Consider the following 16,808-nt stretch of genomic DNA (forward strand, 5'->3'; position numbering starts at 1 on the left):
ATCTTTGCAAATCAATCGATTGACAAGGGATTCATCTCCAAAATTTATAAACACCTGCAACTCCATACCAAAAACACAAACAACCCTATCAAAAAATGGGCAGAAGATCTAAACAGACAATTCTCCAAGGAAGACATACAGATGGCCAAAAAACACATGAAAAGATGTTCAACATCACTCATTATTAGAGAAATACAAATCAAAACCACCATGATGCACCACCTTACACTAGCCAGAATGGCCATCATCAAAAAGTCTACAAACAATAAATGCTGGAGAGGGTGTGGAGAAAAAGGAACCGTATTACACTGTTGGTGGGATTGTAAATTGGTGCAACCACTGTGGAAAATTGGAGATTTCTCAGAAAACTAAAAATAGAATTACCATTTGATCCAGCAATCCCATTCCTGGACATCTATCCAGAGAAAACCACGACTTGCAAAGACACATGTACTCCAATGTTCATTGCAGCACTATATGCAATAGCCAAGACATGGAAACAACCTAAATGTCCATAGACAGAGGAATGGATCAAGAAGAAGTGGTACATATACACCATGGAATATTACTCAGCCATTAAAAAGAATGAAATACCAGCATTTTTAGCAACAAGGATGGACCTAGAAATTATCATGCTAAGTGAAGTCAGCCATACAATGTAACACCAACATCAAATGCTTTCACTGACATGTGGAATCTGAGAAAAGGATAGACTGAACCTCTTTGCAGAACAGATACTCAATCACAGACTTTGAAAAACTTATGATCTCCAAAGGAGACAGTTTGGGGGGGGATCCGCTGGGGTTGTGGGAATCCTATAAAACTGGATTGTGATGATAATTGTACAACTATCAATGTAATAAATTCATTGAGTAATAATAAAACAAAAAGATCTGAGGCCTTCTCTTCAGCTCAGCTGTGGTGCCAAGGTCAAAACTAAGAGAAGTCCTTGGCGCGACTTAAAATTACAGAATGCAGGCACTTAGGTTCCTAACCATATGACAAGTGTGGAGGTAAGCAAAGAGCTCAGCTTCTGAAACCCACAGAGACCTAAGATGTGCCTTCACAGAATCACAGACCATTATGAACGTCTCGTTTTGAACTACACTGTGAGAGCAACTGTAAACCTCCGTTTACATGGTATCTGTTTGTGTGGGCACTCCCATAATTTACCAGTGCTACCCAACTAATATCCCTGCCTCCCTTCTGCCTCACTCACCATACAAGGAAGCAGTGAGCCCGAAAGATCCCAAAGTGATCAGTTGAAAAGTAATATAATAAGCAGTCAAAAACTGACAATTTGTTAGCACCTCAGTTCTTTGTCTAAACTCCCCATTTGAACTGAGAATTGGCTTAATTAAAGCAGTGGGTGCTTGTGCATTTGTGTAGACAGCATTACCAAGCTCCTTGCTCAATAAAAGAAGCCAGGGTAGATTCAGAGCCAACAAGCATTGCTGCCATCCTGGAAACAGAGCCCAGGTCCCCACTTACAGACCCTGCTCCCTAACAGGGAGAAGCTTATGGCAAAATTAAACTCAAGTGGCTTCTGAAGGACACTGAGCACACATTACTTTTTTTTTTTTTCCAAAGGAAGGATAGTTTTCCAGGGTCCATTCTGTGAGGCAGTATGATTTAGAGGGAGGGCCTGAGAGCCAGGAGTTTGGGGTGCTCCTACTTTCTTGTAGAGCTCAAGTGAGTTCATGGACCTCTCTCAGTGTCCTTGTTTGGACCATCTCACAGGGCTGTGACAGAAAAGTCAAAGATCTGCTGTACAACACCACACTCACAGTTAACACTATTGTATTATACACTTAAAAAGTTTTTAAGAATGTACATCTTGTGTTGTTAAGCATTCTTACAATAATTTTTTTTTAATTTTTCCTTCATTGTATTTTCCAAAATTTCTATAATGAATATGTCTTAATTTTATAGGAAGAAAAAAACCCAATAAAATTAATATAAAAATTTGGGGGGAAAAAGCATTCTTGAGAAAGTAAGTGAGAAATAACCCTGTGGCAGCACAAGAGAGAATATAAAGATTTTGAGTTGGAACCCTAGGTCCACCACCTGTTAAGAGGCACTTCAGAAAGGATGGGCCTTATTAAACCTCAGTTTCTTCATCTGTAAAATGGGGAGAATAATGGGGCCTGCATCTCAAGCCTGAGAGAGGATGAAATGAAAGAAAACTTTATCCCTTAAAAAATTTTTGCCCTATCCATATAAACCTGTTTTAATATGTATGTGTGTGTGTGTGTATATATGTGTGTGTGTATATATATATATATATATATATATATATATATATATGTTTGTGTGTGTATATATTATGTATACATAAAATCTTATTTTCGATCTACGACTTTTAAAAATTTCAGCTTCATCTTAGGTAATGAAGGCCAAGAAATCATGAATTTGACATGTTATATTTCTTCAACTAATACACATTAAAGCCCTATTAAAATAATCTTCACCCATGCATATTTGGTGAAACACTGAGATAAGGCGTAGAAACCACTAAACACAGTAACCATGAGAAGCATCATTTTAACAATTATTATCATCAAAATGAGAAAGTTGAATATTACCTTCTCTTACCAAGCACCAACTACACAAGGACTCCATATGAGGTTAACATAGGGAATGAGAATCAACATATTGTCCCTCCTACCAGTTCTTATTTATAATTAAGAAAAATGATCACAGCTAATACTTATACAATGACTCGCTCTGTCCTGTAAGAGGTTTGCAGTGATTTAATCTTCATAATAACCACAGGAGGCTGGTAAGAACGTGTTCTCCATTTGAAATTCAGTAAGGAAGGTGGTTATGACCATGTTAGCTCTAGTCAGGGAGGGTTTGACCAATGCCTGTGGGTAGAAGATTCCACATCTCTGACCCTGGAGGCCAGGGAGTATTTCCAGTAGTGCATTCACTGAGCATAGGGAACACAGTGAAGAGAAGTCATCATCCCCAGGTGTGAAGTCCAAGTGCCCACTTCTGATCTGGCGCAACCCCAGGTGAGACTAGAAGCTGTATTACAGTTGTTATATGAATCAGTTTTTAAAATGTATCTTTCTAATGTGAATTGTTACGTGATTCAAATTGTAAATCAACTACACTTAAATAAATTTTTAAAATTAAAAACAAATAAATAAAGTGATTCAAAAACATTTTTTTTTTCTTTTTCAGCCACACCCATGGCATATGGAAGTTCCCCGGCCAGGGATCAAAACAGAGCCACAGCTGTTACCACAGTGTGGTAGTCAGATCCTTAGCCCACTGCACCACAGTGAGAACCCCTCAAAATTTAAATAAGCCTCTATCTGCAAGCACTTGAGATGGACTGCTGAGATCTGAGCCACAAAAGAGCCATAGGCTTGTGGGTTTGTTAATTTGTGTTTGCCCATCATGGTGGGTTCATGGGTAGCATTCAGATATATTCCAAAATGTCAAACATCAGCTTTTGATGATTTTAAAAACTACATAAGCCAGAAGTACGTCCATGATTCTACCAAGGCTCAAGCATCAGAGTTCTCGGCCAGCCTCACAAAAAAGGGTCACCAAAACAAAACCAACAGCCCCAAATGTCTGGTGGATACACATCGAATTTAGTTGTAGGTGTGTTTAATTTAAGTGCCTGAAGACACTAAGAGTTCACAAGAGAGAGAACATGGGTGGCATGAAGTCCTCCCAATGACTAAGCCTGGGGAAATAGATGGTTGCTCAGAGACCACTGAGAGGGAAGCAGCATGTCTGAGGTTAGGATGGGCAGGCAAGGATAAGAACAGATGAAGAGGGATTCCAGCTACCAAGTGGGACGAGGTCACTACTCCAAGCAGGCTACTATGTGCCAGTTTCTGTGGACAACCACCAGAAACCCCAGGAAGCTGGGGGTGGTGGGGGGCGGGGGTGGTGAGGAATATGTCACTGTGAAAGCAGACTGAGCTCTATGGCAAACACTCTGCAGATCCCAAGAGGAAGTTTGCCATCATGAATAAAAGCATGAGCTATAGTTTCAGAAACACCTAGATTCCCATAATGGAAAAGAACATAAAAAAGAATGTGATGTGTGTCTGTGTATATGTGTGTACATTGTACATACATATATACATGTATATATATGTGTGTGAGTATATACATACATACATATATATTTATATATATGCATGTATCCATAACTGAATCAGGGTGCTCTACAGCAGAAACTAACACAGCATTATAAATCAACTATATTTCAACAAAAATTAAATAAATGCACCCCCAAAAAATAAAACAAACAACCAGCTTCAAGTCCCAATTTTTTCAATCTTCTTCAATCTCAGTTTTCCCATCTGTCTCAGGTGAGAATGATATCAGTATCTACCTCATAAACTGTTGGAAGGAGTCGAAAAGATACATGCATGCCAATGTTCACTGCAGCACTATTTACAATACCCAAGACATGGAAGCAACCTAAATGCCCATTGACAGAGGAATGGATAAAGAAGATGTAGTACATATATATATTACGGAATATTACTCAGCTGTAAAAGAAGTGAAATAATGCCTTTGGAGCAACAATGGGTGGACATAAAGCGATTAGCATACTAAGTGAAGTTAGACTGAAAGACAAATACATCATATCACTTATATGGAATCTTAAAAAAAAAAGTATACAAATGAACTTATTTGCCCAAGAGGAACAGACTCACAGACTTTGAAAATAAACTTACAGTTACCAAAGGGTACAGGTGGTGGGGAAGAATGGACTAGGAGTTTGGGATTGGTGTATGCACACTGTGGTATATGGAGTGACTGGCTATGGGAACCTGTTGTGTAGCACAGGGAACCCTACCCAGTATTCTGTAATAATCTGTATCAGAAAAGAATCTGAAAGAGAATGGATGTGAGTGTATATGTGTGTGTGTGTGTGTATGTGTATTGTATAATTCAATCACTTAGTTGTACAGCAGAAATCACAACAGTGTAAATCAACTATATTTCAATAAAACTTTTAAAAATGAAAAAAATACAAATAAAGCTTCTGTGAACATTTGCGTACAAAAAAAACCAACAAAAAATAAACAGATAAGGAATCAAATGTTTAGGACAGTGCCTGAGGGAGGGGGCATAATAACTCACTAATAAATGACAGTTGTTTTTTGTATTTATGGTTTGATCTAGTTAGGAAATTAAGGATGGGAGCCAGAAAAGAAAATGAGTTCAGTTCTGAATGGATTAAGAGGGGCATTTGGGAGTTCTCTTGTGGCCCGGCAGGTTGAGGACCCGGTGTTGCCTTTGCAGCAGCTGAGGTCTCTGATGTGTCTTGAGTTTGATTCCTGGTCCAGAAATTTCTACACACCATGGACTCAGCTAAATAACACACCCTCCCGCCAAAAAAGATGCACTTTTGGTCATCTGGGTGAAGGTGCCCAATAGGCCCTATATAAGTGTAGGTATGGAGCTCAGGGGACATAATCTAACTGGGTTCAACCTCAGCAGACACTTCCCCATTTAAATCCTCCTTCTGGAGTAGGGGGTAGGGCAGTGAGCACTGTCTTTATGGAAGGAGCCAATGTACTGATTTCAATTAAAATGAACCACCAGGTTAGCTGAGCAATGAGAAAATACAAAATCCTTTCTGAAAAATCAGAAAGCTCATGGATCAAGAAGCCTCAGCTCAGATCTTAACTTATTCTTCACCTCTGCATTTTTGGTTATAATCTTCTAATTAAATTTCCATCAGGAAATAAAGATGCAGATTTTAGGTTTTTGAGTTGTTAAGATAAATTTAATACTACCACTTCTGTTTCCCAGAGAACTATAGAAAGACAATTTTAGAATATTGTTTTCTTAAGTCACTGTTATTATATCGAACATATCTACACCTTTTGCCAAGTAAACACATTTATATCCCAGAAATATATAGATACATAAATCATCAGGGTATACTGTCACTGATTATTTTAGTACAATAATAATTTATATGTCCTCTGATAAGAGACTTCTACAGTTTGGTTTTTTTTACTCTTATGGCTGCACCCATGGTATATGGAAGTTCCCAGGGCCAGGGATTGAATCAGAGCCACAGCTGCAACAACACCGGATCCTTTAACCCACTGCTCCTGGCCAGGGATCAAACCTGCAGCTCCACAGCAACCTAAGCTGCTGCACTCAGATTCTTAACCCACTGTGCCACAGCAGGAACTCCTCTACAGGATTTTTAAGAATTTTCACTTTCCATGGTAAAAATAAGGAATACACGGTTTCCATGGTAAAAATAAGGAATATATGACCTCCAGTTTAAAAAAAGGGAGTAGCGAAAAAGGTCCAAGCAAAGGGAAATTACAATGCCATTTGGCTAATATGTTGTTTACAGTGTCATTTTGGGAGGTGTAAATAGTTTGAACTCATCCAAATTTTCAGCATTACATTGATATTCAATAAAGTTAAGTGTCTGGATGAAATTAACTAGCTTAGCCAAGGAAAGTACCAAAGGAAAAGGGGGAAACAGAAAGAGGAAGACAAAGTGGCAAGGTAGTGGGTAAGAAAGAGGGCAGCCGAGAAGCTGTGGGAGAAGAAAAAGAAGAAAAACAGAGACACAACACTGGTGGAGGTGGGTGAGAAAGCAGGCAAGGCAGGGTGACAAGGCTGAGATTGTTCTGAGGAAACAAGCCTGAGAGTAAAATTCTAGCCCAAGGCAGACTGAGGTCTTCAGACGTTAGTGACTTCTGCTCTAGCTCAGCACTATGCTGTGGGCTACAGTAACAGGACCCACACTGAGGACAGGGGTGGAACCTCTGGGTATCTGTCATATGGGGAAAAGGAAGAAATCTATTCTTTGCATTGTTCTGAAGAAGAACCTATGAGGCAAGGATAGGTCATATTTTTGGAGGTAGTTTCTACACAGCACCAAACCAAATGCACAATTCAAGGAGAAAACAAGAAACAATCTCCTAGACAAATCCACCAGGTGACTAAATGAATCTTTTCACTTTACTCTCATTATTTGAGACTTATTTCTTTGCCTATATGCACACTGCCAAAGAACAATTGAGAAATAACCAAGGGAAAGGGCTGATGAACAGTGCCTAATCTCTAAAAATATTTTCCAGGAATACAAAAATACGATACCTTTTAAAATTGCACCTCACAAAATCAAATACCTCGGAATACACCTGACCAAGGAGGTAAAGGACCTATATGTCGAGAACTATAAAACTTTAATCAAAGAAATCAAAGAAGATGTAAAGAAATGGAAAGATATTCCATGTTCCTGGATTGGGAAAATCAATACTGTAAAAATGGCCATACTACCCAAAGCAATCTACAGATTCAATGCAATCCCTATCAAATTACCCGTGACATTTTTCACAGAACTAGAACAAACAATCCAAACATTTATATGGAACAACAAAAGACCCAGAATCGCCAAAGCAATCCTGAGAAACAAAAACCAAGCAGGAGGCATAACTCTCCCAGGCTTCAAGAAATACTACAAAGCCACAGTCATCAAAACAGTGTGGTATTGGTATCAAAACAGACATACAGACCAATGGAACAGAATAGAGAACCTGGAAATAAACCCTGACACCTAAGGTCAATTAATCTTTGACAAGGGAGGCAAGAACATAAAATGGGAAAAAGAAAGTCTACTCAGCAAGCATTGCTGGGAAACCTGGACAGCTGCATGCAAAGCAATGAAACTAGAACACACCCTCACACCATGCACAAAAATAAACTCCAAATGGCTGAAAGACTTAAATATACGACAGGACACCATCAAACTCCTAGAAGAAAACATAGGCAAAACACTCTCTGACATCAACATCATGAATATTTTCTCAGGTCAGTCTCCCAAAGCAATAGAAATTAGAGCAAAAATAAACCCATGGGACCTAATCAAACTGAAAAGCTTTTGCACAGCAAAAGAAACCCAAAAGAAAACAAAAAGACAACTTACAGAATGGGAGAAAATAGTTTCAAATGATGCAACCGACAAGGGCTTAATCTCTAGAATATATAAGCAACTTCTACAACCCAACAGCAAAAAAGCCAATCACCCAATGGAAAAATGGGCAAAAGACCTGAGTAGACATTTCTCCAAAGAAGATATACAGATGGCCAACAAACATGAAAAAATGCTCAACATCGCTGATCATAAGAGAAATGCAAATCAAAACTACCATGAGATACCACCTCACACCAGTCAGAATGGCCATCAAAAATAAATCCACAAATAAAAAGTGCTGGAGGGGCTGTGGAGAAAAGGGAACCCTCCTGCACTGTTGGTGGGAATGTAAACTGGTACAGCCACTATGGAGAACCGTTTGGAGATACCTTAGAAATCTATACATAGAACTTCCATATGACCCCGCAATCCCACTCTTGGGCATCTATTCGGACAAAACTCTACTTAAAAGAGACACGTACACCCGCATGTTCATTGCAGCACTATCCACAATAGCCAGGACATGGAAACAACCCAAATGTCCATTGACAGATGATTGGATTCGGAAGATGGGGTATATATATACATAATGGAATACTACTCAGCCATAAAAAAGAATGACATAATGCCATTTGCAGCAACATGGATGGAACTAGAGAATCTCATCCTGAGTGAAATGAGCCAGAAAGACAAAGACAAATACCATATGATATCACTTATAACTGGAATCTAATATCCAGCACAAATGAACATCTCCTCAGAAAAGAAAATCATGGACTTGGAGAAAAGACTTGTGGCTGCCTGATGGGAGGGGGAGGGAGTGGGAGGGATCAGGAGCTTGGGCTTATCAGACACAACTTAGAAGAGATTTACAAGGAGATCCTGCTGAATAGCATTGAGAATTTTGTCTAGATACTCATGTTGCAACAGAACAAAGGGTGGGGAAAAAAATGTAATTGTAATGTTTACATGTAAGGATAACTAGATCCCCTTGCTGTACAGTGGGAAAATTAAAAAAAATAATAATAAAATAAAAAAATAAAAATAAAAATATTTTCCCCTCCCTATATCACAAAAGTAGAGTCACGTGCTCAGTTAAGTTGAGGGGGTAGGGGTTGGGAAGAAAGAGCAAATATCACCCATGATAGTGTCCAAGACTCAGAAGGGCCCTCCTGGTACATAGAGAAAACTGGGTGCTGTGATGTTGATCCTTTTTAGCCTTTCCACGTCTTCTGGTTGATTCCTGCACAATTGATCACCTCAGTGGTATAGCTGATAAAAACCATCTATGAAGGTAACAAGAGCCATTTCAAAAGAGGGTGTTCATATACAAGCAGATGTGCTTTGAAAAGCAAAACGGAAATTATATACAAAGTAAACAGGAAGACTACTGAAAGAAATTCCCACCTTCCCTGTGTATTTCTAGGTTCATTTAATGTCAGGAAACATTAGTCCCAAAAGTTAGACCTGTAGTTCCACATGGAGACATGGAAAAATATGATTCTGGGAACTGGAAGAGATAGAAGAGGTGGTCTACCTTTGGCCTAGGAGCTGGCTGTTCAGCATCCAGGCACAACATCTGATCATTTCTAGACTATTCTTCATAAGCAAGAAAGAATGAGTAATCAGAAAGGTTTTTATTTTTTAACTTACTTTTCTTTTTATGGCCGCACCTGCTGCATATGCAAGTTCCAGGCTAGGGGTCAAATGGGAGCTTCAGCTTCCAGTCTACTCTACAGCCATGGCAACGTGGGATCTGAGATGCATCTGCAATCTACACCACAGCTTGCAGCAATACCAGATCCTTAACCCAGTCAAAGAGGCCAGGGATCAAAACCACATCCCCAAGGATACTATGTCAGGTTCTTAACATTCTGAGCCACAGTGAACTTCAAGAAAGGTTTTTTAATGACTGTAATAGATGAGAAATTATGTGCAGGGGCAAGAGGGGCATATGAGAACTTTCAGTATTGTATGGTCAATTTTCTATAAACCTAAAATCCCTTAAAAATGAAAACTACGAGTTCCTGCTGTGGTTCAGTGGGTAAGGAAATGAACTGTGGCAGCTTGGGTTGCTGAGGAGCTTGGTTTCAATCCTTAGCCTGGTGCATTGGGTTAAGGATCCAGAATCGCTGCAGCTTCAGCATAGGTCACAGCTGTGGCTCGGATTCCATCTCTGGCCCAGGAACTTTCATATGCTGTGAGTGTGGCCATTAAAAATATCTGTAAATTAAAAAAATAACATGTTTCATAAGTCTGATTAAAAGCCTTGGCTCTGGAGTCAGAGCTCTGAACTTGGTCTGGGATGCTACTTGCTCACAGCCATTATATCCTAAGCCAGATGAGCCTTTTAAAACTCAAAATCCTTTGTAAAAGTGAACAACTGGGACCATGCATACAACACAGTTCTTGGCCTCACTTAAAAACTGAATTAAAAAAATTCAGCCTGGTAGTTTAGGCTTGTAGGACTGATTTTTTCCTTTTAGAAAAGCCAATTATAGAAATGGCATCAGAGAATTACACTGTCATCCATGAATTTTAAATCATTTCTAAAAATGCTTTCTTTGGGAAATAAGGGGTTAATGTGAAGCTCCCTCTTTCAGAGATGATGAAGATGGTTATAAAAGCATCAGTGGAAAATTATTGACAGTAAAGATCTTTTCCAGCCAAGTTATGTCATAGGTTTAGCACAGGGTAGATTTTATGACAGCAAATGTAGTTTAGACTTTAATAAGAGGTAATTATTCAACTATCAGCTCTATAGATTATTGCTGTTATAAATACATTTTGCTGAAGGGAACTAGAGTAATGTCAATCATATGCAAGGCTCTAGGGAATAAACAGTACTAACTGTCATTTCCATCTCTTGAAAATCATTAGAAATTATGATAGAGTGGACATTTAAACATGAATGTAAGCATTGTCAAGTGGAGGGTAGGCAATATAAGCTCTAAATGTCCAGCTTCTTAAACAATGATAGATGACATTTATTGAGCATTTACCACGGGTGATTGCTAAGGACCTCATATGTATTATGCTATGTCATTCTCACAATAATCCTAAGAAGTAGATGCTCTCCTTTTTCCCTTTTTAAAGAAAAGGAAACTGAGACATAGAGGGGTCAAATAACCTGTCTGAGATCACCCAAGAAGCTTATCAGGTTCTACAAAGAGCTATGCTTCTGTACAAGGCAGACCTAATAAATATAATTTATTTATATTTTCAAGAAGTCTATGGCATGGTGTTCATACAAAGTGTTATTGAAAAACAAAACCAAATTATGATTGGGCTAAATGTTTTGTCATAGATAAAATTATTCACTTAGGGAGTTTCTGTCATGGCTCAGCAGAAATGAATTGGATTAGCATCCATGAGGACCAGGTTCGATCCCAGGCCTCACTCAGTGGGTTAAGGATCTGGCATCACCATGAGCTGTGGTGTAGGTCACAGACGCAGCTTGGATTTGGCGTTGCTATGGCTGTGGTACAGGCCAGTAGCTACAGCTCCAATTGGACCCCTAGCCTTGGAACCTCAATATGTCATGGGGGCGGGTCAGCTCTAAAAAAAAAAATTAATTAATAATATGCCCCCCAAAACAGGATTGAGTTGGTATCTTTATGACAGACATGTGAGTACTGATCCTTGCCAATGGATCCTGGATTAATCTAATTTTACATTTCAGAAATGACATGGAAGCCAGAAGTAGAGTTATGAGTCTGAGTTTTCAAAGAGTAAAATGCTATGTAACCACAAGAGAAAAGCACAAACCATGAAGAGGCTCAATAATGGCAGATGGCCATCACTGTGGGCCAGTAGGCAATTCATCTGGAGAAAATTAATCCATCATCTCTTAACAAATAATAAGCACTAAACTCTTTGTTTGATAGGGAATGGGAATTTTGGAGATCTCATAAAATGGACTGATATGACAAAAAGGGCAAGAAAATAATGTACATTTCTAGAAAGGGTATATAAAGCAATCCCACAAGCATAATTACTTTGTAACTATTTTATAAAACATTCCTGCTGCTCATATTTTTTAGGTATTGATATCATTGAGTTTCACATGTTATAAGAAATAATAATAATTACAGATTCCTCATACACTTTGCCTAATTTTCCCCAATGGTGTCATTCTGCAAAAGCATAGTACCTATACTCACAAATAAAATTCTACTATTTGACTCCAAATGGAATACACTATGCAGGTCAGGTAAATACCCATCAAGAAAGGCACAGGGACCTAGAGATGGTTTAGATCAAATGAGCTGAAATGACTATGGGAACAGAGAGGCTGCAATGAGTTAACCAATGACCAGTCTAGGTCTCTTCAGTCTTGCAAAGTCAAGGATGGAGTTTAAAATTGACTTTAAAACATAGTAGCTATATTGAGTGTATACAGGCTACCTTTGGGCTTAATTTCAAATTCTAGAATATTAGAACCATGTGAACTGATGGCAAATGACATAGGGTGAAACACTGAGACCATGGAGTCTGATTGGGGAAACTCCCCCACTCCTCCCACTTCCTCCCAACTGTTCCCCACTCAGCAGCTGTGGAACCCTCAATATTAACCCACTAAATTTTCCTCATCTTTCGTTGGGAGATAATAATGGCACCTGGCTCATTTGGTGGTTGTGGCAATAAAATAAGAAAATTGATGTAACAATGCCTGGCCATAAATGAAGAGGTCATTGTTAGCTAATGTTGATGCTATTCATTTAAAGACCTATAAAGCAGGGTTTCTAAGCTTTGGCACTAGATAACTAAGCTTTTGGACCAGATAACAATTTGTGGGGGAAATGTCTTGTACATTGTAGGACATTTAGCAGGACCCCTGGACTCAAGCCACTAGATGCCAGTAGCACTAACACTAACAAACTGTGATGCCAAAATAATGTTTCCAGATATTGTTGAATGTCCCCAAGTTGGGTGGGGTGGGGTGGGGAAAAACCCAAATTGAAAACATATGTCTGAAGGAACCAATTTAGGACCAGAAAATGAAGGACTACTTTCTACAGTGATAGCCTTTTTCTAGTTAAAGCAACCAGTGCTACATACTAAAAACATAAAAAGATTCAAGAATGATTTAGTTATTACACACATACACAAACTCAGTGTATAACGTTTCCAAAAGATATATGGAATCCTGCATACTTCTGGAATTGAGGTGATGAATACCCCCTCTTTACTGACTTTCAAAGACTATCTGGGGCTCTGCCAAATAGGATGATATGGTATCCCACCAAGTGGGATAGCTGAGATTTTTCCTATTTCTGAATCCAATCATAAACTTGGAATTTGAGGTTGGTAGAAGCAAACTATTACATTTATATTGGATAAGCAATGAGGTCCTACTATACAGCACAGAAAACTGTATCCAATATCCTAGGATAGACCATGATGGAAGATAATATTAAAAAGGGAACACACACACACACACACACACACACACACACACATGGCTGGGTCACTACACTGTATAGCAGACATTAACACAACACTGTAAATCAACCATACTCTAATAAAAAAAGAAAAAAATTAAAAGTCAATCATAAAAAAAAAAAAAAACTAACTGCACCTGCAGCAAAAACAACTTTCATGGCACCCTTGGAAGGGTATTTTGTTCTAGAAAGTGTTCTTGAACCTCCTTGAACAGCAGATTCATTAGGGAGCTTTTCAAACATGATGATTTTCAGGCCTCATCTCTACATTTTAATTTTGCATCTTATGGTGGGTAGCCCAGACATATCTAAGTTTAATAAGCACTCCAAAGTAATTGGGAATATCTTGAAATACAATAGGGAAAGTCAGGTCCTCTTTGATTCTTCCCCATTTCAACTTTTGTATTGGAAAGAAACCTACAGGCCGTGCAGAATTATTTCTGGAAATAACTATAGACTGTACATAGACATTAGTGTTGTCTAAAAATCAACATTAGCAACAAGACTCTCACCCAAATGGAAAGTTCAATTTGAAAAATCAAGATTTTAGAATATAATCATTAATTTGGTATTGCTTTGGAATCATTACTTCTAGTAATCAGCCTTCAGTTATCCTCAGTGCCAGCTTTTGCTAAAATCTCCATCATCTCTGGTCACGCAGAACAGAGGTGACTATGCTTGGTCATGTGGAATGTCAAACGGCTCTTGCACACACATTGAAAATGACAAGCAGCTGAAAAGACAATCTTCATTCCATTTTCCAATCAACATCGCCAGAAGAGATGCTTACTAATGTCCAGTGGAAGCATTTGCTCTCTCTATAAGAGGCTGTTGATTCAGTTAGTGGGATTTTGAGCTGAAGTACTATGTGGGTTTCCATCTCACATTACACAGTCTACAACATACAGAGTGGAGGGTCACTTGCCGTCCTAGATTGCCTGGAATTGAGGATTTCTAGTGTGTGGAATTTTTAGTGTTAGAACTGGGGCAGTTATTTATGGAATCTGCCTTTCAGCTGATGCCCTCTCTATCACTTTTCTCTAAATACCTCTATATCCCTCAGCTCTGTCCCTGCCCCATCCCACCCATCCCTTGCTCTGTCTTGATCCCCTTTCTCCTCCTGAAGTAAATGGACTGAGCCATACCCTGATTTATAAGTCCATGTCGTCTGTGAGCTTCTTCTGGCTGATGAAACTAAGTCAAAGAGAACCTAAGAGAACCTGACCTTCTCTCTCTCTTAATTCAAGACAATTTCCACTTACATAGTGGTTTCCAATACTAGGGAATATTTATGAAATATAAAGATTCCAGGACTTCCAACCTTAGACTGTCAAGAGATGAGGACTGAGAATCCCCATGTATAAAAGTTTCCTGGTAATCATGATGGACAGAAAGATTCAAGAACACTCTCTGGAACAGCGTGCCCCTCCAGGATGCTATAAAATCTGCTCTGGCTGTGCAGGCAGTTTGTAATTGGATTTCTAGAACAAGGGAGCATCTCAGGTATTTAACTAGGTGAGACTAATATTGGTATCGTATCAACACAAGTTAAAACCCAGCATTTTCATCTGAAGGCATAAAGACGACAGTGTATTGCTCATACCATCATTTCGGATGTCCAGTGCAAAAGTTAAACAACTTAAGGCATGACTTAAATCGAATCTAAAATGTCTCAAACCTATTTAAATCACAACAATTTGTATTTCTGAATGTTTGTTCTGAACAGCTCCTTGGTAGCTTGTTCTATCCAGCCATTCCTATAAAAATCACTTGTTGGATTTTGTCCTTGTTATATTAAATATTGACATAAATAAATATTGATTCAATATAGACAAATTAAGGCCCAGGGCTAGATTCTAGACTTAAAGGGAAAAAATTAAGTTACTCTAATTTTTTATAGATGTATGGCCATCTGTGCTAATCTTATGCAGTCACACTATCATTAAGTCTCTATGTACACACAAAAATCTAGTTCCAAGAAGTTCAAAGATCACCCCAGAAATCCATTCACAGGCCCCAAGTTAAGAAGTGCTGATCTAATATGAACATACATTTCTTCCTTCTGAGTGACAGATGGACTAGAAAATGTATGGCCTTCCTATAAAAGTGTATCTTGGAAGCCAGTGAGACCAAACCACTCCACAACTTGAACTGTGAAAGCCTCTTCCAAGTGCTCATCACTTTGGCACTATTCCTGCAAAATGAAGGTCCCTTAGGTCCCTGAAAACATCTAGTGGGTGGTTTCCAGACTGTGACAAAGGGAATTTTTAAAATAAAATATGTGCCAAATAAAGCATTCCAAGGTCCAATATCAGGGTTGGGACTTCTGTACTTTTCCTGTGTCAATTCTCATGCAGTCATTTTAGCTAAACAAGACCTTTTGCAAAGGAGAGAAATGTCAGGATGGGTTTTACCTTGAAAAACTTTCAGGAGCTGTTCTTGCCTAGTACACACACATGCACGCACATGCAAACACACCCCAGACACACACAATGCAAATCTCTCTTTTTCATAAACTCTCTTAGAAGGACCCTAGAGTATCTCAGATTCACCTACATTTTGGAAAATCCAGATGTAGCCCACAAACCTCCTCAGTAATGGCTCATTTCTTCCATTTGATATTTAACATGGAATATACCAGTGGTTCCTTTGTGGGAGTGAGCCCTACATCAACTCAGTATGCATTTCTGTTTTATAAAGAATGTGTTAATAAGTTTATTCAAAATCCTGTCCATCTAGAAGAAAATATAAAACTATTATTGACCTCTGTAAAAAATAAGACACACGTCAATAATAGTTTTATATTACATATATCCATATCCAACATGCAACAAATATTTTATTGAACAGTCTTTGCCAGATACTTGTGAAGCTTTATGAAACATCAGATAATTCAAAAGTTAATTTGTATTTGGCTTGGGACTTCTTTATGTGTCTTTTATGTTGTTTGTTTACAGGGAGTGTAATATGGGGTTGAAGAAGAAGGATGCTGTCTAATAATGTGACTCAAATCCCTAACTGGCTTGACATTGGTTCCTTCCCAGTTTTACTTACATCTCATTCAAACACAATGGTCAACAGAACAGAGGAGCTCACCAGGTGATAGGACAGCCAACTGGCCACCTGCACCCACAGGGAAATAATTTTACCACTTACTTACAGGGTCATATTAAGCCTTTGTGTCCTTACTATGAATACTATTATGTCACAAGGTTAAGGATTTAAATTAATAGCTATGAAGAACTTAGAACCATGCCTGGATCATAGAAAGTCTTAAATAACAATAGAAGCCACTATTACTAGCTATTATTAGACACCATTATTAATACATATTCTAACATTGGAGATGACTGTGTTGCCTATTATATCATGTGGACCTTTTTCAAACAGTAATGTCTACAATGCACTATTGCTAAGGGGACTGAAATAGATTA

General features: G+C 38.5%; 1 protein-coding gene across 12 annotated transcripts in view; it reads right to left on the reverse strand.

The window, feature by feature from the left end:
- Positions 1-16,808, reverse strand: part of FAM13C (family with sequence similarity 13 member C) — a 131,367-nt gene that overhangs the window by 26,722 nt on the left and 87,837 nt on the right. The window lies entirely within an intron of this gene.

This window comes from Sus scrofa, chromosome 14 (assembly GCF_054392235.1).
Source record: "Sus scrofa isolate SSC_HxYL_T2T_F1_AM1 chromosome 14, Sscrofa_HxYL_maternal_Yorkshire_Landrace_v2.0, whole genome shotgun sequence".
NCBI lineage: Eukaryota > Metazoa > Chordata > Mammalia > Artiodactyla > Suidae > Sus > Sus scrofa.